Consider the following 24,061-nt stretch of genomic DNA (forward strand, 5'->3'; position numbering starts at 1 on the left):
TCCATTCAATTCCATTCCTTTCCATTCCACTCCATTCCATTCCATTCCCTTCTTTTCACTGGAATCCTCTCCACTCCACTTCAATACATTCCATTCCATTCTATTTAAATCCACTATTGTCTACTGCACTCCTCTCAACTCCACTGCATTCCATTCCTTCCGACTCACATCCATTCCTTTCCACTCCTTTCCATTGCATTCCATTCCATTCCATTCCTCTCCAGTCCACTCCATTCCATTCCTCTCCATTCCACTCCATTCCATTCCACTCCATTCCATTCCATGCCACTGCAATGCGTTCCATTCCATTCCATTCCTTTCCATTCCATTCCATTCCATTCTTTTCCACTGGAATCCACTCCAATCCACTCCAATCCATTCCATTCCATTCTATTCAAATCCACTCTTCTCCACTCCACTCCTCTGCACTCCACTCCGTTCCGTTCCTTCACATTCGCCTTCATTCCATTCCACTCCTTTCCATTCCATTCTTTTCTTTTCAATTCCATTCTACTCCATTCCACTCCACTCCACTCCCTTCCTTTCTTCTCCATTCCACTCCACTGAGCTGCACAGCAATTTTTTTCCATTCCATTCCATTCCATTCCATTCCATTCCATTCCATTCCATTCCATTCCATTCTATTCTTTTCCACTGTAATCCACTCCATTCCACTCGAATTTATTCCATTCCATTCCGTTCAATTCAAATCCACCCTGCTCCAGTACATTGCTCTCCAATCCAGTGGATTTCATTCCTTCCAATTGGCCTCCACTGCAGTCCATTCCATTCCATTCAACTCCATTCCATTCCATTCCATTCCATTCCATTCCATTCCATTCCATTCCACTTCATTCCACTGCACTCCTCTCCCTTCCTTACTTCTCCTTTCCACTCCACTACACTCCATTGAAATTTTTTCCATTCCATTCCATTCCGTTCCATTCCATTCCATTCCATTCCATTCCATTCCACTGAATTCCATTCCATTGCATACGATAGCATTACACTCCATTCCATTCTTTTCTGTTCCGTTCCATTCCATTCCATTCAAATGCATTCCATTCCCCTCCCTGCACCTCCACTCCAATCCACTGCATCCCATTCCATTTCATTGTATTACATTCCATTCCATTCCTTTCCATTCCATTCCATTCTACTCCAATCCACTTCACTGCAATCCACTGCATTCCATTCCATTCCATTCTATTCCATTCCATTCCATTCCATTCCATTCCATTCCATTCCATTCTTTTCCACTATAAACTACTCCACTATAATCGAATCCATTCCATTACATTCCATACAATTCAAATCCACACTTCTCCACTAAATTCCTTTCCACTCCACTGCATTCCATTCCTTCACATTCGCCTCCACTCCGTTCCACTCCACTCCTTTCCATTCCATTGCATTGCATTCCATTCTGCTCTGTTCTGTTCCATTCTGTTCCTTTCCATTCCATTCCATTCCTGTCCATTCCACAGTATTCTATTCTATTCCTATCTTGCGACAAGTTATCAATCTCTCGCCCTGGTTGGATTGCGGTCGCCCTATGTCAGCTGTAATATTATTTCCCCTTTCCATTCCAATCCGTGCCATTCCATTCCATTCCATTCTATTCCATTCCATTCCATTCCATTCTGTTCCGTTGCGCTCCATTCCATTTCATTCCATTCCATTCCATTCCATTCTATTCTTTCCCACTGTAATCCACTCCATTCCACTCGTATTTATTCCACTCCATTCCGTTCAATTCAAATCCACCCTTCGCCCGTACATTGCTCTCCAATCCAGTGAATTTCCTTCCTTCAAATTGTCCTCCACTGCAGTCCATTCCATTCCATTCAACTCCATTCCATTCCACTTCATTCCACTGCACTCCTCTCCCATCCTTACTTCTCCATTCCACTCCACTACACTGCATTGAAATTTTTTACATTCCATTCCATTCCATTCCATTCCATTCCATTCCATTCCATTCTATTCCATTAAATTCCATTCCATTGCATTCGATAGCATTACACTCCATTCCATTCTTTTCTGTTCCGTTCCATTCCATTCCATTCCAACGCATTCCATTCCCGTCCATGCACCTCCACTCCAATCCACTGCATCCCATTCTATTCCTTTGTATTACATTCCATTCCATTCCTTTCCATTCCATTCCATTCTACTCCAATCCACTTCATGGGAATCCACTGCATTCCATTCCATTCCATTCCATTCCATTCCATTCCATTCCATTCCATTCCAGTCTATTCTTTTCCACTATAATCTACTTCACTAAAATCAAATCCATTCCATTCCAGTCCATACAATTCAAATCCACACTTCTCCACTAAATTCCTTTCCACTCCACTGCATTCCATTCCTTCACATTCGCCTCCACTCCGTTACACTCCACTCCTTTCCATTCCATTGCATTGCATTCCATTCTGCTCTGTTCTGTTCCATTCTTTTCCTTTCCATTCCATTCCATTCCTTTCCATTCCACAGTATTCTATTCTATTCCTATCTTGCGACAAGTTATCAATCTCTCACCCTGGTTGGATTGCGTTGGCCCTATGTCAGCTCTCATTTTATTTCCCCTTTCCATTCCAATCCATTCCGTTCCATTGTATTCCATTCCATTCCGTTCCATTCCGTTCCGTTGCGCTCCATTCCAATTCATTCCATTCCATTCCATTCCATTCCATTCCATTCCATTCCATTCCATTCCAGTTCATTTCGTTCTATTCCTTACCATTCCACACGATTCTATTCTATTCCTTTCTTTCAACCAGTTCTCAATGTGTCACCCTGACTGGATTGCAGTGGCACAATGTCAGCGCCCATTTTATTTCACTGTTCTATTCCATTCCGTTCCATTCCATTCCATTCCATTCCATTCCATTCCATTCCATTCCATTCCATTCCTTTCCATTCCATTCCATTCCACAGTATTCTATTCTATTCCTTTCTTTCAACAAGCTCTCAATCTGTCATCCTGGCTGAATTGCAGTGGCAGTACATCAGCTCACATTTTATTTCACTGTTCCATTCCATTCATTTCCATTCCATTCCATTCCACGCCACTCCACTCCACTCCACTCCACTCCATTCCATTCCATTCCATTCCATTGCATTCCATTCCCGTCCATGCACCTCCACTCCAATCAACTGCATCCCATTCTATTCCATTGTATTACATTCCATTCCATTCCTTTCCATTCCATTCCATTCTACTCCAATCCACTTCACGGCAATCCACTGCATTCCATTCCATTCCATTCCATTCCATTCCATTCCATTCCATTCCATTCCATTCCATTCCATTCCATTCTTTTCCACTATAATCTACTCCACTAAATCGAATCCATTCCATTCCATTCCATACAATTCAAATCCACACTTCTCCACTAAATTCCTTTCCACTCCACAGCATTCCATTCCTTCACATTCGCCTCCACTCCGTTCCACTCCACTCCTTTCCATTCCATTGCATTGCATTCCATTCTGCTCTGTTCTGTTCCATTCTGTTCCTTTCCATTCCATTCCATTCCTTTCCATTCCACAGTATTCTATTCTATTCCTATCTTGCGACAAGTTATCAATCTCTCACCCTGGTTGGATTGCGGTGGCCCTATGTCAGCTCTTATTTTATTTCCCCTTTCCATTCCAATCCATTCCGTTCCATTGTATTCCATTCCATTCCATTCCATTCCGTTCCGTTACGCTCCATTCCATTTCATTCCTTTCCATTCCATTCCATTCCATTCCATTTCATTCCATTCCAGTTCATTTCGTTCTATTCCTTACCATTCCACACGATTCTATTCTATTCCTTTCTTTCAACCAGCCCTCAATATGTCACCCTGACTGGATTGCAGTGGCACAATGTCAGCTCCCATTATATTTCACTATTCTATTCCATTCAGTTCCATTCCATTCCATTCCATTCCATTCCATTCCGTTCCATTCCTTTCCATTCCATTCCATTCCCTTACACTCCATTCCATTCCATTTCCTTCCATTCCATTCCATTACATGCGATTCCTCACTGTTCTATTATATTCCTTTCTTTCAATAAGTTCTGAGTCTGTCACGCTGTCTGGATTGCTGTGGCAAAAATTCAGCACACATTTTATTTCACAGGTCCTTTCCAATAAATTAGATTCTATTCCATTCCATTCCATTCCATTCCATTTAATTCCATTCCGCATGTTGCTCACCATTGCATTCCATTCATTCCATTTCATTCCATTCCATTCCATTACTTTCCTTTCCCCACTAATCTATTCTATTCCTTCCATTCAACAATTCCTCAATCTGTCACCCTGGCTGGATTTCAGTTTTGCAGTATCACCCCACATTTTATTTCACCCTTCCTTTCCATCCCATTCCATTCCATTCCATTCCATTCTCTTCCCTTCCGTTCCATTCCATTCCATTCTATTCCATTCCGTTCCATTCTGTTCCATTCCTTTCCATTGCAACCAATTCCATTCTATTCCATTCTATTCCATTCCATTGCATTCCATTCCATTCCATTCCATTCCATTCCATTCCATTCCATTCCATTCCACACGATTTTATTCTATTACTTTCTTTCAACAAGCTCTCAATCTGTAACCATTGTAGGATTGAAGTGGCACAATGTCAGCTCATATTTCATTTCACCATTCCATTCCATTCCGTTGCATTCCATTCCATTCTATTCATTCCATTCCCTTCCATTCCATTTGATTACTTTCCGGTCAATTCCGTTCCGTTGCATTCCATTCCATTTCATTCCATTCCATTCCAAACTATTCTATTCTACTCCTTTCTTTCAACATGTTCTCAATCTGTCACCCTGGCTGGATTGCAGTGGCACAATGTCAGCTCACATTTTGTTACACTGTTTCATTCCATTCCATTCTTTTCCACTCCATTCCATTCCATTTCATTCCGTTCCATTCCATTCCCTTCCATTGCATTCGATTCCATTCCATTCCATTCCATTCCATTCCATTCCATTCCATTCCATTCCATTCCATTCTTTTCCATTCCATTCCATTCCACACTATTCTATTCTACTCCTTTGTTTCAACAATTCTTAAGATGTCACCCTGGCTGGATTGCAGTGCCACAATGTCAGCTCACATTTACTCTCACCATTCCATTCTGTTCCATTCCATTCCATTCCATTCCATTCATTTCCATTCGGTTCCATTACACTCCGTTCCATTCCATTCCATTCCATTCAGTTGTTTTCCACACTATTGTATTCTCTTCCTTTCTTTCAACAAGTTCTCAATCGGTCACCCTGGGTGGATTGCAGTTACACAATGTCAGCTCACATTTTATTTCACCGTTCCATTCCATTCCATTCCATTCCATTCCATTCCATTCCATTCCATTCCATTCCATTCTATTCCATTCATCTTCCATTGCACTCCATTCCATTCCATTCCAGACTATTTGATTCTATTGCTTTCTTTCAACAAGTTCTTTATCTGTCACCCTGGCTTGATTGCAGTGGCACAATATCAGCTCATATTTTATTTAACCATTCCATTCCATTTCATTCCATTCCATTCCATTTCATTCCATTCCATTCCATTCCATTCCATTCCATTCCATTCCATTCCATTCCATTCCATTCCACAGTATGCTATTCTATTCCTTTCTTTCAAGAAGCTCTCAATCTGTCACCCTGGCTGAATTGCAGTGGCAGTACATCAGCTCACATTTTATTTCACTGTTCCATTCCATTCATTTCCATTCCTTTCCATTCCACGCCACGCCACTCCACTCCACTCCACTCCACTCCACTCCACTCCACTCCACTTCATTCCATTCCATTCCATTCCATTCCATTCCATTCCATTCCATTCCATTCCACAGTATTCTATTCTATTCCTTTCTTTCAACAAGCTCTCAATCTGTCACCCTGGCTGAATTGCAGTGGCAGTACATCAGCTCACATTTTATTTCACTGTTCCATTCCATTCATTTCCATTCCATTCCATTCCATGCCACTCCACTCCACTGCATTCCATTCCATTCCATTCCATTCCATTCCATTCCATTACATTTCATTCTATTCCATTCAATTCTTTTCCATTCGATTTCATTCTATTCTCTTCTATTATGTTCAATTGCACTCCATTCCATTCCATTCTTATTTCATCAACTTCTCAAACTGTCACCCTGATTATATTGCAGTTCCACAATGTCAGCTTTCATTTTGCTTCACCGTTAAATTCCTTTCCATTCCATTCACTTCGTTTCCATATCATTCCATTCAATTCCCTTCCTTCCCATTGCATTCCATTCCATTGCATTCCATTCCATTCCATTCCCTTCCATTCCATTCATCTTCCATTGCACTCCATTCCATTCCCTTCCATTGTACTCCATTCCCTTCAATTCCTTTCTTTTGACAGGATCTCACTCTGTCACACAGGCGAGAATGCAGTGCTAGAATCTTATCACAAATTTCTTTTCAACATTCCATTCCATTTAATTCCACTCCATTCCACTGCACTCCACTTCTCTCCATTCCATTCCATTCCACTCCATTCCATTCCATTCCTTTCTTTCAAACGGTTCTCTCTCTGTCACTGAGGCTGCCATGAAGTAGCATAATCTGAGGTCACATTTCATTTCACCATTCCAGTCCATTCCATTTGATTCTATTCCACTCCACTGCATTCCACTCCAATCCACTCCACCCCATCATATTCCCTCGCATTCCATTCCACTCCATTACACTCTACTTGAATCCACTGCATTACACTCCTCTCTATCCCACTCCTCTCCATTCCACTCCACGCTACTCTAAACCACTCCACTCCACTACATTCCATTCCATTGCCTCCCATTCCATTCCACTCTACTCCACTGCTCTCAATTCTACCCCATTTCATTCCATTCTAATCCATTGCACTTCATTGCAAATCCACTCTTCTCCACTACAATCCTCTCCACTCCACTGCATTCCATTACTTCCCATTCTCTTCTATTCCAGTCGACTCCACTCCATTCCATTCCATTCCATTCCATTCCATTCCATTCCATTCCATTACATTACATTCCATTCCATTGCATTCATTCAATTCCATTCCCTTCCATCCCATTCCATTCCATTGCATTCCATTCCATTCCCTTTCATTCCATTCCATTGCAATCCACTCCACTCCTCTCCACTCCACTGGATTGCATTCATTCCCTTTCGCCCCCATTCCAGTCCACTCCATTCCATTCCATTCAATTCCATTCCTTTCCAATCCTTTCTATTCCATTCCTCTCCATTTTTTTCGACTAGAATCCACTCCACACCACTCTAATCCATTCCTTTACTTTCCATTCCATTCAAATCCACTATTCTCCACTCTACTCTTCTCCACTCCACTGCATTGCATTCCTTCCCTTTCGCTTCTATTCCAGTCCACTCTATTCCATTCCATTCCATTCCATTCCATTCCATTCCATTCCTTTCCGGTCCATTCCATTCCTTTCCATTCCATTCCTTTCCATTGCATTCTATTCCATTCCATTCCAGTCCATTCCATTAGACTCCATTCCAATTCTCTCAAATTCCTTCCTTTCTTCTCCATTCCACTCCACTGCACGCCATGGCACTTTATTTCATTCCTTTCCTTTCCATTCCACTCCATTTCAATCCATTCCATTCCATTCCGTTCCATTCCACTCCATTCCATTCCTTTACATTTCATTACATTCTTTTCCCGTAGAACCCACTCCACTCCAATCCAATCCATTTCATTCCATTCCATTCAAATACACTATTCTCCGCTCCACTCCTCTCCACTCCACTGAATTCCATTCGTTCCCATTCGCTTCCATTCCAGTCCACTCCATTCCATTGCATTTCATTGCATTCCATTCCATTCCACTACTTTCCACTCAACCCCAATCCCTTCCTTCCTTCTCCATTCCACTCTAGTACACTCCCCTCCACTTTTTTCCATTCCATTCAATTCCATTCCTTTCCATTCCACTCCATTCCATTCCATTCCCTTCTTTTCACTGGAATCCTCTCCACTCCACTCCAATACATTCCATTCCATTCTATTTAAATCCACTATTGTCTACTGCACTCCTCTCAACTCCACTGCATTCCATTCCTTCCGACTCACATCCATTCCTTTCCACTCCTTTCCATTGCATTCCATTCCATTCCATTCCTCTCCAGTCCTCTCCATTCCATTCCTCTCCATTCCACTCCATTCCATTCCACTCCATTCCATTCCATGCCACTGCAATCCGTTCCATTCCATTCCATTCCTTTCCATTCCATTCCATTCCATTCTTTTCCACTGGAATCCACTCCAATCCACTCCAATCCATTCCATTCCATTCTATTCAAATCCACTCTTCTCCACTCCACTCCTCTCCACTCCACTCCGTTCCGTTCCTTCATATTCGCCTTCATTCCAGTCCACTCCTTTCCATTCCATTCTTTTCTTTTCAATTCCATTCTACTCCATTCCACTCCACTCCACTCCCTTCCTTTCTTCTCCATTCCACTCCACTGAGCTGCACAGCAATTTTTTCCATTCCATTCCATTCCATTCCATTCCATTCCATTCCATTCCATTCCATTCCATTCCATTCCATTCCATTCCGTTCCATTCTATTCTTTTCCACTGTAATCCACTCCATTCCACTCGAATTTATTCCATTGCCTTCCGTTCAATTCAAATCCACCCTGCTCCAGTACATTGCTCTCCAATCCAGTGGATTTCATTCCTTCCAATTGGCCTCCACTGCAGTCCATTCCATTCCATTCAACTCCATTCCAATCCATTCCATTCCATTCCACTTCATTCCACTGCACTCCTCTCCCATCCTACTTCCCCATTCCACTCCACTACACTCCATTGAACTTTTTTCCATTCCATTCCATTCCATTCCATTCCATTCCATTCCATTCCATTCCATTCCATTCCACTAAATTCCATTCCATTGCATTCGATAGCATTACACTCCATTCCATTCTTTCTGTTCCGTTCCATTCCATTCCATTCAAATGCATTCCATTCCCCTCCCTGCACCTCCACTCCAATCCACTGCATCCCATCCCATTCCATTGTATTACATTCCATTCCATTCCTTTCCATTCCATTCCATTCTACTCCAATCCCCTTCACTGCAATCCACTGCATTCCATTCCATTCCATTCTATTCCATTCCATTCCATTCCATTCCATTCCATTCCATTCCATTCTTTTCCACTATAATCTACTCCACTAAAATCGAATCCATTCCATTACATTCCATACAATTCAAATCCACACTTCTCCACTAAATTCCTTTCCACTCCACTGCATTCCATTCCTTCACATTCGCCTCCACTCCGTTCCACTCCACTCCTTTCCATTCCGTTGCATTGCATTCCATTCTGCTCTGTTCTGTTCTGTTCCATTCTGTTCCTTTCCATTCCATTCCATTCCTGTCCATTCCACAGTATTCTATTCTATTCCTATCTTGCGACAAGTTATCAATCTCTCACCCTGGTTGGATTGCGGTGGCCCTATGTCAGCTCTAATTTTATTTCCCCTTTCCATTCCAATCCGTGCCATTCCATTCCATTCCATTCTATTCCATTCCATTCCATTCCATTCTGTTCCGTTGTGCTCCATTCCATTTCATTCCATTCCATTCCATTCCATTCTATTCTTTTCCACTGTAATCCACTCCATTCCACTCGAATTTATTCCACTCCATTCCGTTCAATTCAAATCCACCCTTCGCCAGTACATTGCTCTCCAATCCAGTGGATTTCATTCCTTCAAATTGACCTCCACTGCAGTCCATTCCATTCCATTCAACTCCATTCCATTCCACTTCATTCCACTGCACTCCTCTCCCATCCTTACTTCTCCATTCCACTCCACTACACTGCATTGAAATTTTTTACATTCCATTCCATTCCATTCCATTCCATTAAATTCCATTCCATTGCATTCGATAGCATTACACTCCATTCCATTCTTTTCTGTTCCGTTCCATTCCATTCCATTCCAACGCATTCCATTCCCGTCCATGCACCTCCACTCCAATCCACTGCATCCCATTCTATTCCATTGTTTTACATTCCATTCCATTCCTTTCCATTCCATTCCATTCCATTCTACTCCAATCCACTTCATGGCAATCCACTGCATTCCATTCCATTCCATTCCATTCCATTCCATTCCATTCCATTCCATTCCAGTCTATTCTTTTCCACTATAATCTACTTCACTAAATTCGAATCCATTCCATTCCATTCCATACAATTCAAATCCACACTTCCCCACTAAATTCCTTTCCACTCCACTGCATTCCAATCCTTCACATTCGCCTCCATTCCGTTCCACTCCACTCCTTTCCATTCAATTTCATTGCATTCCATTCTGCTCTGTTCTGTTCCATTCTGTTCCTTTCCATTCCATTCCTTTCCTTTCCATTCCACAGTATTCTATTCTATTCCTATCTTGCGACAAGTTATCAATCTCTCACCCTGGTTGGATTGCGGTGGCCCTATGTCAGCTCTCATTTTATTTCCCCTTTCCATTCCAATCCATTCCGTTCCATTGTATTCCATTCCATTCCATTCCATTCCGTTCCGTTGCGCTCCATTCCATTTCATTCCATTCCATTCCATTCCATTCCATTCCATTCCATTCCAGCTCATTTCGTTCTATTCCTTACTATTCCACACGATTCTATTCTATTCCTTTCTTTCAACCAGTTCTCAATGTGTCACCCTGACTGGATTGCAGTGGCACAATGTCAGCTCCCATTTTATTTCACTGTTCTATTCCATTCCGTTCCATTCCATTCCATTCCATTCCATTCCATTCCATTCCATTCCGTTCCATTCCTTTCCATTCCATACCATTCCCTTACACTCCATTCCATTCCATTTCATTCCATTCCATTCCATTACATGCGATTCCTCACTGTTCTATTATATTCCTGTCTTTCAATAAGTTCTGAGTCTGTCACGCTGTCTGGATTGCTGTGGCAAAAATTCAGCACACATTTTATTTCACAGTTCCTTTCCAATAAATTAGATTCTATTCCATTCCATTCCATTCCATTCCATTTAATTAAATTCCGCATGTTGCTCACCATTGCATTCAATTCATTCCATTTCATTCCATTCCATTCCATTACTTTCCTTTCCCCACTAATCTATTCTATTCCTTCCATTCAACAATTCCTCAATCTGTCACACTGGCTGGATTTCAGTTTTGCAGTATCACCCCACATTTTATTTCACCCTTCCTTTCCATCCCATTCCATTCCATTCCATTCTCTTCCCTTCCGTTCCATTCCATTCCATTCTATTCCTTTCCGTTCCATTCTGTTCCATTCCTTTCCATTGCAACCAATTCCATTCTATTCCATTCTATTCCATTCCATTGCATTCCATTCCATTCCATTCCATTACATTACATTCCATTCCATTCCATTCCACACGATTTTATTCTATTCCTTTCTTTCAACAAGCTCTCAATCTGTAACCATTGTAGGATTGCAGTGGCACAATGTCAGCTCATATTTCATTTCACCATTCCATTCCATTCCGTTGCATTCCATTCCATTCTATTCATTCCATTCCCTTCCATTCCATTTGATTACCTTCCGTTCAATTCCGTTCCGTTGCATTCCATTCCATTTCATTCCATTCCATTCCAAACTATTCTATTCTACTCCTTTCTTTCAACATGTTCTCAATCTGTCACCCTGGCTGGATTGCAGTTGCACAATATCAGCTCACATTTTGTTACACTGTTTCATTCCATTCCATTCTTTTCCACTCCATTCCATTCCATTTCATTCCGTTCCATTCCATTCCCTTCCATTGCATTCCATTCCATTCCATTATATTCCATTCCATTCCATTCCATTCCATTCCATTCCATTCCATTCCATTCCAGTTTATTTCGTTCTATTCCTTACCACTCCACACGATTCTATTCTATTCCTTTCTTTCAACCAGTTCTCAATGTGTCACCCTGACTGGATTGCAGTGGCACAATGTCAGCTCCCATTTTATTTCACTGTTCTATTCCATTCCGTTCCATTCCATTCCATTCCATTCCATTCCATTCCATTCCATTCCATTCCATTCCATTCCATTCCATTCCTTTCCATTCCATTCCATTCCACAGTATTCTATTCCATTCCTTTCTTTCAACAAGCTCTCAATCTGTCACCCTGGCTGAATTGCAGTGGCAGTACATCAGCTCACATTTTATTTCACTGTTCCATTCCATTCATTTCCATTCCATTCCATTCCACGCCACTCCACTCCACTCCATTCCATTCCATTCCATTCCATTCCATTACATTACATTTCATTCTATTCCATTCAATTCTTTTCCATTCGATTTCATTCTATTCTCTTCTGTTATGTTCAATTGCACTCCATTCCATTCCATTCTTATTTCATCAACTTCTCAAACTGTCACCCTGATTATATTGCAGTTCCACAATGCCAGCATTCTTTTTGCTTCACCGTTAAATTCCTTTCCATTCCATTCCCTTCCTTTCCATGTCATTCCATTCAATTCCGTTGCTTTCCATTGCATTCCATTCCATTGCATTCCATTCCATTCCATTCCATTCCATTCCATTCCATTCCATTCCATTCCATTCCATTCATCTTCCATTGCACTCCATTCCATTCCATTCCATTGTACTCCATTCCCTTCAATTCCCTTCTTTTGACAGGATCTCACTCTGTCACACAGGCGAGAATGCAGTGCTAGAATCTTATCACAAATTTCATTTCAACATTCCATTCCATTTCCTTCCACTCCATTCCGCTGCACTCCACTTCTCTCCATTCCATTCCATTCCACTCCATTCCATTCCATTCCTTTCTTTCAAACGGTTCTCACTCTGTCACCGAGGCTGCCGTGAAGTAGCATAATCTGAGGTCACATTTCATTTCACCATTCCAGTCCATTCCATTTGATTCTATTCCACTCCACTGCATTCCACTCCAATCCACTCCACCCCATCATATTCCCTCGCATTCCATTCCACTCCATTACACTCTACTTTAATCCACTGCATTACACTCCTCTCTATCCCACTCCTCTCCATTCCACTCCACGCTACTCTAAACCACTCCACTCCACTACATTCCATTCCATTGCCTCCCATTCCATTCCACTCTACTCCACTGCTCTCAATTCTACCCCATTTCATTCCATTCTAATCCATTGCACTTCATTGCAAATCCCCTCTTCTCCACTACAATCCTCTCCACTCCACTGCATTCCATTACTTCCCATTCTCTTCTATTCCAGTCGACTCCACTCCATTCCATTCCATTCCATTCCATTCCATTCCATTCCATTGCATTCATTCAATTCCATTCCCTTCCATCCCATTCCATTCCATTGCATTCCATTCCATTCCCTTTCATTCCATTCCATTGCAATCCACTCCACTCCTCTCCACTCCACTGGATTGCATTCATTCCCTTTCGCCCCCATTCCAGTCCACTCCATTCCATTCCATTCAATTCCATTCCTTTCCATTCCTTTCTATTCCATTCCTCTCCATTTTTTTCGACTAGAATCCACTCCACACCACTCTAATCTATTCCTTTACCTTCCATTCAATTCAAATCCACTATTCTCCACTCTACTCTTCTCCACTCCACGGCATTGCATTCCTTCCCTTTCACTTCTATTCCAGTCCACTCTATTCCATTCCATTCCATTCCATTCCATTCCATTCCATTCCATTCCATTCCGTTCCATTCCATTCCTTTCCATTCCATTCCTTTCCATTGCTTTCTATTCCATTCCATTCCATTCCATTCCATTCCATTAGACTCCATTCCAATTCTGTCAAATTCCTTCCTTTCTTCTCCATTCCACTCCACTGCACGCCATGGCACTTTATTTCATTGCTTTCCTTTCCATTCCACTCCATTTCAATCCATTCCATTCCATTCCGTTCCATTCCACTCCATTCCATTCCTTTACATTTCATTACATTCTTTTCCCGTAGAACCCACTCGACTCCAATCCAATCCATTTCATTCCATTCCATTCAAATACACTATTCTCCGCTCCACTCCTCTCCACTCCACTGAATTCCATTAGTTCCCATTCGCTTCCATTCCAGTCCACTCCATTCCATTCCATTGCATTGCATTCCATTCCATTCCACTCCTTTCCACTCAACCCCAATCCCTTCCTTCCTTCTCCATTCCACTCTAGTACACTCCCCTCCACTTTTCTCCATTCCATTCAATTCCATTCCTTTCCATTCCACTCCATTCCATTCCATTCCCTTCTTTTCACTGGAATCCTCTCCACTCCACTCCAATACATTCCATTCCATTCTATTTAAATCCACTATTGTCTACTGCACTCCTCTCAACTCCACTGCATTCCATTCCTTCCGACTCACATCCATTCCTTTCCACTCCTTTCCATTGCATTCCATTCCATTCCATTCCTCTCCAGTCCACTCCATTCCATTCCTCTCCATTCCACTCCATTCCATTCCACTCCATTCCATTCCATGCCACTGCAATCCGTTCCATTCCATTCCATTCCTTTCCATTCCATTCCATTCCATTCTTTTCCACTGGAATCCACTCCAATCCACTCCAATCCATTCCATTCCATTCTATTCAAATCCACTCTTCTCCACTCCACTCCTCTCCACTCCACTCCGTTCCGTTCCTTCACATTCGCCTTCATTCCAGTCCACTCCTTTCCATTCCATTCTTTTCTTTTCAATTCCATTCTACTCCATTCCACTCCACTCCACTCCCTTCCTTTCTTCTCCATTCCACTCCACTGAGCTGCACAGCAATTTTTTCCATTCCATTCCATTCCATTCCATTCCATTCCATTCCATTCCATTCCATTCCATTCTATTCTTTTCCACTGTAATCCACTCCATTCCACTCGAATTTATTCCATTCCATTCCGTTCAATTCAAATCCACCCTGCTCCAGTACATTGCTCTCCAATCCAGTGGATTTCATTCCTTCCAATTGGCCTCCACTGCAGTCCATTCCATTCCATTCAACTCCATTCCATTCCATTCCATTCCATTACATTACATTACATTACATTCCCTTTCATTCCACTGCACTCCTCTCCCATCCTTACTTCTCCATTCCACACCACTACACTCCATTGAACTTTTTTCCATTCCATTCCATTCCATTCCATTCCATTCCATTCCATTCCATTCCACAAAATTCCATTCCAGTGCATTAGATAGCATTACACTCCATTCCATTCTTTTCTGTTCCTTTCCATTCCATTCCATTCAAATACATTCCATTCCCTTCCCTGCACCTCCACTCCAATCCACTGCATCCCATTCCATTTCATTGTATTACATTCCATTCCATTCCTTTCCATTCCATTCCATTGTACTCCAATCCACTTCACTGCAATCCACTACATTCCTTTCCATTCCATTCTATTCCATTCCATTCCATTCCATTCCATTCCATTCCATTCTTTTCCACTATAATCTACTCCACTAAAATCGAATCCATTCCATTACATTCCATACAATTCAAATCCACACTTCTCCACTAAATTCCATTCCACTCCACTGCATTCCATTCCTTCACATTCACCTCCACTCCGTTCCACTCCACTCCTTTCCATTCCGTTGCATTGCATTCCATTCTGCTCTGTTCTGTTCTGTTCCATTCTGTTCCTTTCCATTCCATTCCATTCCTGTCCATTCCACAGTATTCTATTCTATTCCTATCTTGCGACAAGTTATCAATCTCTCACCCTGGTTGGATTGCGGTGGCCCTATGTCAGCTCTAATTTTATTTCCCCTTTCCATTCCAATCCGTGCCATTCCATTCCATTCCATTCTATTCCATTCCATTCCATTCCATTCTGTTCCGTTGCGCTCCATTCCATTTCATTCCATTCCATTCCATTCCATTCTATTCTTTTCCACTGTAATCCACTCCATTCCACTCGAATTTATTCCACTCCATTCCGTTCAATTCAAATCCACCCTTCGCCAGTACATTGCTCTCCAATCCAGTGGAATTCATTCCTTCAAATTGTCCTCCACTGCAGTCCATTCCATTCCATTCAACTCCATTCCATTCCACTTCATTCCACTGCACTCCTCTCCCAACCTTACTTCTCCATTCCACTCCACTACACTGCATTGAAATTTTTTACATTCCATTCCATTCCATTCCATTCCATTCCATTCCATTCCATTCCATTAAATTCCATTCCATTGCATTCGATAGCATTACACTCCATTCCATTCTTTTCTGTTCCGTTCCATTCCATTCCAGTCCAACGCATTCCATTCCCGTCCATGCACCTCCACTCCAATCCACTGCATCCCATTCTATTCCATTGTATTACATTCCATTCCATTAATTTCCATTCCATTCCATTCTACTCCAATCCACTTCATGGCAATCCACTGCAATCCATTCCATTCCATTCCATTCCATTCCATTCCACTCCATTCCATTCCAGTCTATTCTTTTCCACTATAATCTACTTCACTTAAATCGAATCCATTCCATTCCATTCCATTCCATTCCATTCCATTCCATTCCATTCCACTCCATTCCATTCCAGTCTATTCTTTTCCACTATAATCTACTTCACTAAAATCAAATCCATTCCATTCAATTCCATACAATTCAAATCCGCACTTCTCCACTAAATTCCTTTCCACTACACTGCATTCCATTCCTTCACATTCGCCTCCACTCCGTTCCACTCCACTCCTTTCCATTCGATTGCATTGCATTCCATTCTGCTCTGTTCTGTTCCATTCTGTTCCTTTCCGTTCCATTCCAGTCCTTTCCATTCCACAGTATTCTATTCTATTCCTATATTGCGACAAGTTATCAATCTCTCACCCTGGTTGGATTGCGGTGGCCCTATGTCAGCTCACCTTTTATTTCCCCTTTCCATTCCAATCCATTCCGTTCCATGGTATTCAATTCCATTCCATTCCATTCCGTTCCATTGCGCTCCATTCCATTTCATTCCATTCCATTCCATTCCATTCCATTCCATTCCATTCCATTGCAGTTCATTTCGTTCTATTCCTTACCACTCCACAAGATTCTATTCTATTCCTTTCTTTCAACCAGTTCTCAATGTGTCACCCTGACTGGATTGCAGTGGCACAATGTCAGCTCCCATTTTATTTCACTGTTCCATTCCATTCCGTTCCATTCCATTCCATTCCATTCCATTCCATTCCATTCCATTCCTTTCCATTCCATTCCATTCCACAGTATTCTATTCTATTCCTTTCTTTCAACAAGCTCTCAATCTGTCACCCTGGCTGAATTGCAGTGGCAGTACATCAGCTCACATTTTATTTCACTGTTCCATTCCATTCATTTCCATTCCATTCCATTCCACGCCACTCCACTCCACTCCATTCCATTCCATTCCATTCCATTACATTTCATTCTATTCCATTCAATTCTTTTCCATTCGATTTCATTCTATTCTCTTCTGTTATGTTCAATTGCACTCCATTCAATTCCATTCTTATTTCATCAACTTCTCAAACTGTCACCCTGATTATATTGCAGTTCCACAATGTCAGCTTCCTTTTTGCTTCACCGTTAAATTCCTTTCCATTCCATTCCCTTCCTTTCCATGTCATTCCATTCAATTCCCTTCCTTTCCATTGCATTCCATTCCATTGCATTCCATTCCATTCCATTCCATTCCATTCCATTCCATTCCATTCCATTCATCTTCCATTGCACTCCATTCCATTCCATTCCATTGTACTCCATTCCCTTCAATTCCTTTCTTTTGACAGGATCTCACTCTGTCACACAGGCGAGAATGCAGTGCTAGAATCTTATCACAAATTTCATTTCAACATTCCATTCCATTTCCTTCCACTCCATTCCACTGTACTCCACTTCTCTCCATTCCATTCCATTCCACTCCATTCCATTCCATTCCTTTCTTTCAAACGGTTCTCACTCTGTCACCGAGGCTGCCGTGAAGTAGCATAATCTGAGGTCACATTTCATTTCACCATTCCAGTCCATTCCATTTGATTCTATTCCACTCCACTGCATTCCACTCCAATCCACTCCACCCCATCATATTCCCTCGCATTCCATTCCACACCATTACACTCTAATTTAATCCACAGCATTACACTCCTCTCTATCCCACTCCTCTCAATTCCACTCCACGCTACTCTGAACCACTCCACTCCACTACATTCCATTCCATTGCCTCCCATTCCATTCCACTCTACTCCACTGCTCTCAATTCTACCCCATTTCATTCCATTCTAATCCATTGCACTTCATTGCAAATCCACTCTTCTCCACTACAATCCTCTCCACTCCACTGCATTCCATTACTTCCCATTCTCTTCTATTCCAGTCGACTCCACTCCATTCCATTCCATTCCATTCCATTCCATTCCATTCCATTCCATTCCATTGCATTCATTCAATTCCATTCCCTTCCATCCCATTCCATTCCATTGCATTCCATTCCATTCCCTTTCATTCCATTCCATTGCAATCCACTCCACTCCTCTCCACTCCACTGGATTGCATTCATTCCCTTTTGCCCCCATTCCAGTCCACTCCATTCCATTCCATTCAATTCCATTCCTTTCCTTTCCTTTCTATTCCATTCCTCTCCATTTTTTTCGACTAGAATCCACTCCACACCACTCTAATCCATTCCTTTACTTTCCATTCCATTCAAATCCACTATTCTCCACTCTACTCTTCTCCACTCCACTGCATTGCATTCCTTCCCTTTCGCTTCTATTCCAGTCCACTCTATTCCATTCCATTCCATTCCATTCCATTCCATTCCGTTCCATTCCATTCCTTTCCATTCCATTCCTTTCCTTTGCTTTCTATTCCATTCCATTCCAGTCCATTCCATTAGACTCCATTCCAATTCTCTCAAATTCATTCCTTTCTTCTCCATTCCACTCCACTGCACGCCATGGCACTTTATTTCATTCCTTTCCTTTCCATTCCACTCCATTTCAATCCATTCCTTTCCATTCCGTTCCATTCCACTCCATTCCATTCCTTTACATTTCATTACATTCTTTTCAGGTAGAACCCACTCCACTCCAATCCAATCCATTTCATTCCATTCCATTCAAATACACTATTCTCCGCTCCACTCCTCTCCACTCCACTGAATTCCATTAGTTCCCATTCGCTTCCATTCCAGTCCACTCCATTCCATTCCATTGCATTGCATTCCATTCCAATCCACTCCTTTCCACTCAACCCCAATCCCTTCCTTCCTTCTCCATTCCTCTCTAGTACACTCCCTTCCACGTTTTTCCATTCCATTCAATTCCATTCCTTTCCATTCCACTCCATTCCATTCCATTCCCTTCTTTTCACTGGAATCCTCTCCACTCCACTCCAATACATTCCATTCCATTCTATTTAAATCCACTATTGTCTACTGCACTCCTCTCAACTCCACTGCATTCCATTCCTTCCGACTCACATCCATTCCTTTCCACTCCTTTCCATTGCATTCCATTCCATTCCATTCCTCTCCAGTCCACTCCATTCCATTCCTCTCCATTCCACTCCAATCCATTCCACTCCATTCCATTCCATGCCACTGCAATCCGTTTCATTCCATTCCATTCCTTTCCATTCCATTCCATTCCATTCTTTTCCACTGGAATCCACTCCAATCCACTCCAATCCATTCCATTCCATTCTATTCAAATCCACTCTTCTCCACTCCACTCCTCTCCACTCCACTCCGTTCCGTTCCTTCACATTTGCCTTCATTCCAGTCCACTCCTTTCCATTCCATTCTTTTCTTTTCAATTCCATTCTACTCCATTCCACTCCACTCCACTCCCTTCCTTTCTTCTCCATTCCACTCCACTGAGCTGCACAGCAATTTTTTCCATTCCATTCCATTCCATTCCATTCCATTCCATTCCATTCCATTCCGTTCCATTCTATTCTTTTCCACTGTAATCCACTCCATTCCACTCGAATTTATTCCATTCCATTCCGTTCAATTCAAATCCACCCTGCTCCAGTACATTGCTCTCCAATTCAGTGGATTTCATTCCTTCCAATTGGCCTCCACTGCAGTCCACTCCATTCCATTCAACTCCATTCCATTCCATTCCATTCCACTTCATTCCACTGCACTCCTCTCCCATCCTTACTTCTCCATTCCACTCCACTACACTCCATTGAACTTTTTTCCATTCCATTTCATTCCATTCCTTTCCATTCCATTCCACTAAATTCCATTCCATTGCATTCGATAGCATTACACTCCATTCCATTCTTTTCTGTTCCGTTCCATTCCATTCCATTCAAATGCATTCCATTCCCCTCCCTGCACCTCCACTCCAATCCACTGCATCCCATTCCATTCCATTGTATTACATTCCATTCCATTCCTTTCCATTCCGTTCCATTCTACTCCAATCCACTTCACTGCAATCCACTGCATTCCATTCCATTCCATTCTATTCCATTCCATTCCATTCCATTCCATTCCATTCCATTCCATTCCATTCCATTCCATTCTTTTCCACTATAATCTACTCCACTAAATCGAATCCATTCCATTCCATTCCATACAATTCAAATCCACTCTTTTCCACTAAATTCCTTTCCACTCCACTGCATTCCATTCCTTCACATTCGCCTCCACTCCGTTCCACTCCACTCCTTTCCATTCTGTTGCATTGCATTCCATTCTGCTCTGTTCTGTTCCATTCTGTTCCTTTCCATTCCATTCCATTCCTGTCCATTCCACAGTATTCTATTCTATTCCTATCTTGCGATAAGTTATCAATCTCTCACCCTGGTTGGATTGCGGTGGCCCTATGTCAGCTCTAATTTTATTTCCCCTTTCCATTCCAATCCGTGCCATTCCATTCCATTCCATTCCATTCCATTCCATTCCATTCCATTCCATTCCATTCCATTCTGTTCCATTGCGCTCCATTCCATTTCATTCCATTCCATTCCATTCCATTCCAGTCTATTCTTTTCCACTGTAATCCACTCCATTCCACTCGAATTTATTCCACTCCATTCCGTTCAATTCAAATAAACCCTTCGCCAGTACATTGCTCTCCAATCCAGTGGATTTCATTCCTTCAAATTGGCCTCCACTGCAGTCCATTCCATTCCATTCAACTCCATTCCATTCCACTTCATTCCACTGCACTCCTCTCCCATCCTTACTTCTCCATTCCACTCCACTACACTGCATTGAAATTTTTTACATTCCATTCCATTCCATTCCATTCCATTCCATTCCATTAAATTCCATTCCATTGCATTCGATAGCATTACACTCTATTCCATTCTTTTCTGTTCCGTTCCATTCCATTCCATTCCATTCCAACGCATTCCATTCCCGTCCATGCACCTCCACTCCAATCCACTGCATCCCATTCTATTCCATTGTTTTACATTCCATTCCATTCCTTTCCATTCCATTCCATTCTACTGCAATCCACTTCTTGGCAATCCACTGCATTCCATTCCATTCCACTCCATTCCATTCCATTCCATTCCATTCCATTCCATTCCATTCCATTCCATTCCAGTCTATTCTTTTCCACTATAATCTACTTCACTAAATTCGAATCCATTCCATTCCATTCCATACAATTCAAATCCACCCTTCTCCACTAAATTCCTTTCCACTCCACTGCATTCCATTCCTTCACATTCGCCTCCACTCCGTTCCACTCCACTCCTTTCCGTTCCATTGCATTGCATTCCATTCTGCTCTGTTCTGTTCCATTCTGTTCCTTTCCATTCCATTCCATTCCTTTCCATTCCACAGTATTCTATTCTATTCCTATCTTGCGACAAGTTATCAATCTCTCACCCTGGTTTAATTGCGGTGGCCCTATGTCAGCTCTCATTTTATTTCCCCTTTCCATTCCAATCCATTCCGTTCCATTGTATTCCATTCCATTCCATTCCATTCCGTTCCGTTGCGCTCCATTTCATTCCATTCCATTCCATTCCATTCCATTCCATTCCATTCCATTCCAGTTCATTTCGTTCTATTCCTTACCATTCCACACGATTCTATTCTATTCCTTTCTTTCAACCAGTTCTCAATGTGTCACCCTGACTGGATTGCAGTGGCACAAGGTCAGCTCCCATTTTATTTCACTGTTCTATTACATTCCGTTCCATTCCATTCCATTCCATTCCATTCCATTCCATTCCATTCCATTCCCTTCCATTCCTTTCCATTCCATTCCATTCCCTTACACTCCATTCCATTCCATTTCATTCCATTCCATTCCATTACATGCGATTTCTCACTGTTCTATTATATTCCTTTCTTTCAATAATTTCTGAGTCTGTCACGCTGTCTGGATTGCTGTGGCAAAAATTCAGCACACATTTTATTTCACAGTTCCTTTCCAATAAATTTGATTCTCTTCCATTACATTCCATTCCATTCCATTTAATTCCATTCCGCATGTTGCTCACCATTGCATTCCATTCATTCCATTTCATTCCATTCCATTCCATTACTTTCCTTTCCCCACTAATCTATTCTATTCCTTCCATTCAACAATTCCTCAATCTGTCACCCTGGCTGGATTTCAGTTTTGCAGTATCACCCCACATGTTATTTCACCATTCCTTTCCATCCCATTCCATTCCATTCCATTCTCTTCCCTTCCGTTCCATTCCATTCCATTCCATTCTATTCCATTCCGTCCCATTCTGTTCCATTCCTTTCCATTGCAACAAATTCCATTCTATTCCATTCTATTCCATTCCATTGCATTCCATTCCATTCCATTCCATTCCATTCCATTCCATTCCATTCCACACGATTTTATTCTATTCCTTTCTTTCAACAAGCTCTCAATCTGTAACCATTGTAGGATTGCAGTGGCACAATGTCAGCTCATATTTCATTTCACCATTCCATTCCATTCCGTTGCATTCCATTCCATTCTATTCATTCCATTCCCTTCCATTCCATTTGATTACCTTCCGGTCAATTCCGTTCCGTTGCATTCCATTCCATTTCATTCCATTCCATTCCAAACTATTCTATTCTACTCCTTTCTTTCAACATGTTCTCAATCTGTCACCCTGGCTGGATTGCAGTGGCACAATGACAGCTCACATTTTGTTACACTGTTTCATTCCATTCCATTCTTTTCCACTCCATTCCATTCCATTTCATTCCGTTCCATTCCATTCCCTTCCATTGCAATCCATTCCATTCCATTCCATTCCATTCCATTCCATTCCATTCCATTCTTTTCCATTCCATTCCATTCCACATTATTCTATTCTACTCCTTTGTTTCAACAATTCTTACTATGTCACCCTGGCTGGATTGCAGTGGCACAATGTCAGCTCACATTTACTCTCACCATTCCATTCTGTTCCATTCCATTCCATTCCATTCCATTCCATTCCATTCCATTCCATTCATTTCCATTCGGTTCCATTACACTCCGTTCCATTCCATTCCATTCCATTCAGTTGTATTCCACAATATTCTATTCTCTTCCTTTCTTTCAACAAGTTCTCAATCGGTCACCCTGGGTGGATTGCAGTGACACAATGTCAGCTCACATTTTATTTCACCGTTCCATTCCATTCCATTCCATTCCATTCCATTCCATTCCATTCCATTCCATTCCATTCCATTCATCTTCCATTGCACTCCATTCCATTCCATTCCAGACTATTTGATTCTATTACTTTCTTTCAACAAGTTCTTTATCTGTCACCATGGCTTGATTGCAGTGGCACAATATCAGCTAACATTTTATTTAACCATTCCATTCCATTTCATTCCATTCCATTCCATTTCATTCCATTCCATTCCATTCCATTCCATTCCATTTCATTCCATTCCACAGTATGCTATTCTATTCCTTTCTTTCAACAAGCTCTCAATCTGTCACCCTGGCTGAATTGCAGTGGCAGTACATCAGCTCACATTTTATTTCACTGTTCCATTCCATTCATTTCCATTCCTTTCCATTCCACGCCATGCCACTCCACTCCACTCCA

Source organism: Symphalangus syndactylus, chromosome 21, assembly GCF_028878055.3.
Source record: "Symphalangus syndactylus isolate Jambi chromosome 21, NHGRI_mSymSyn1-v2.1_pri, whole genome shotgun sequence".
Taxonomy (NCBI): Eukaryota; Metazoa; Chordata; class Mammalia; order Primates; family Hylobatidae; genus Symphalangus; species Symphalangus syndactylus.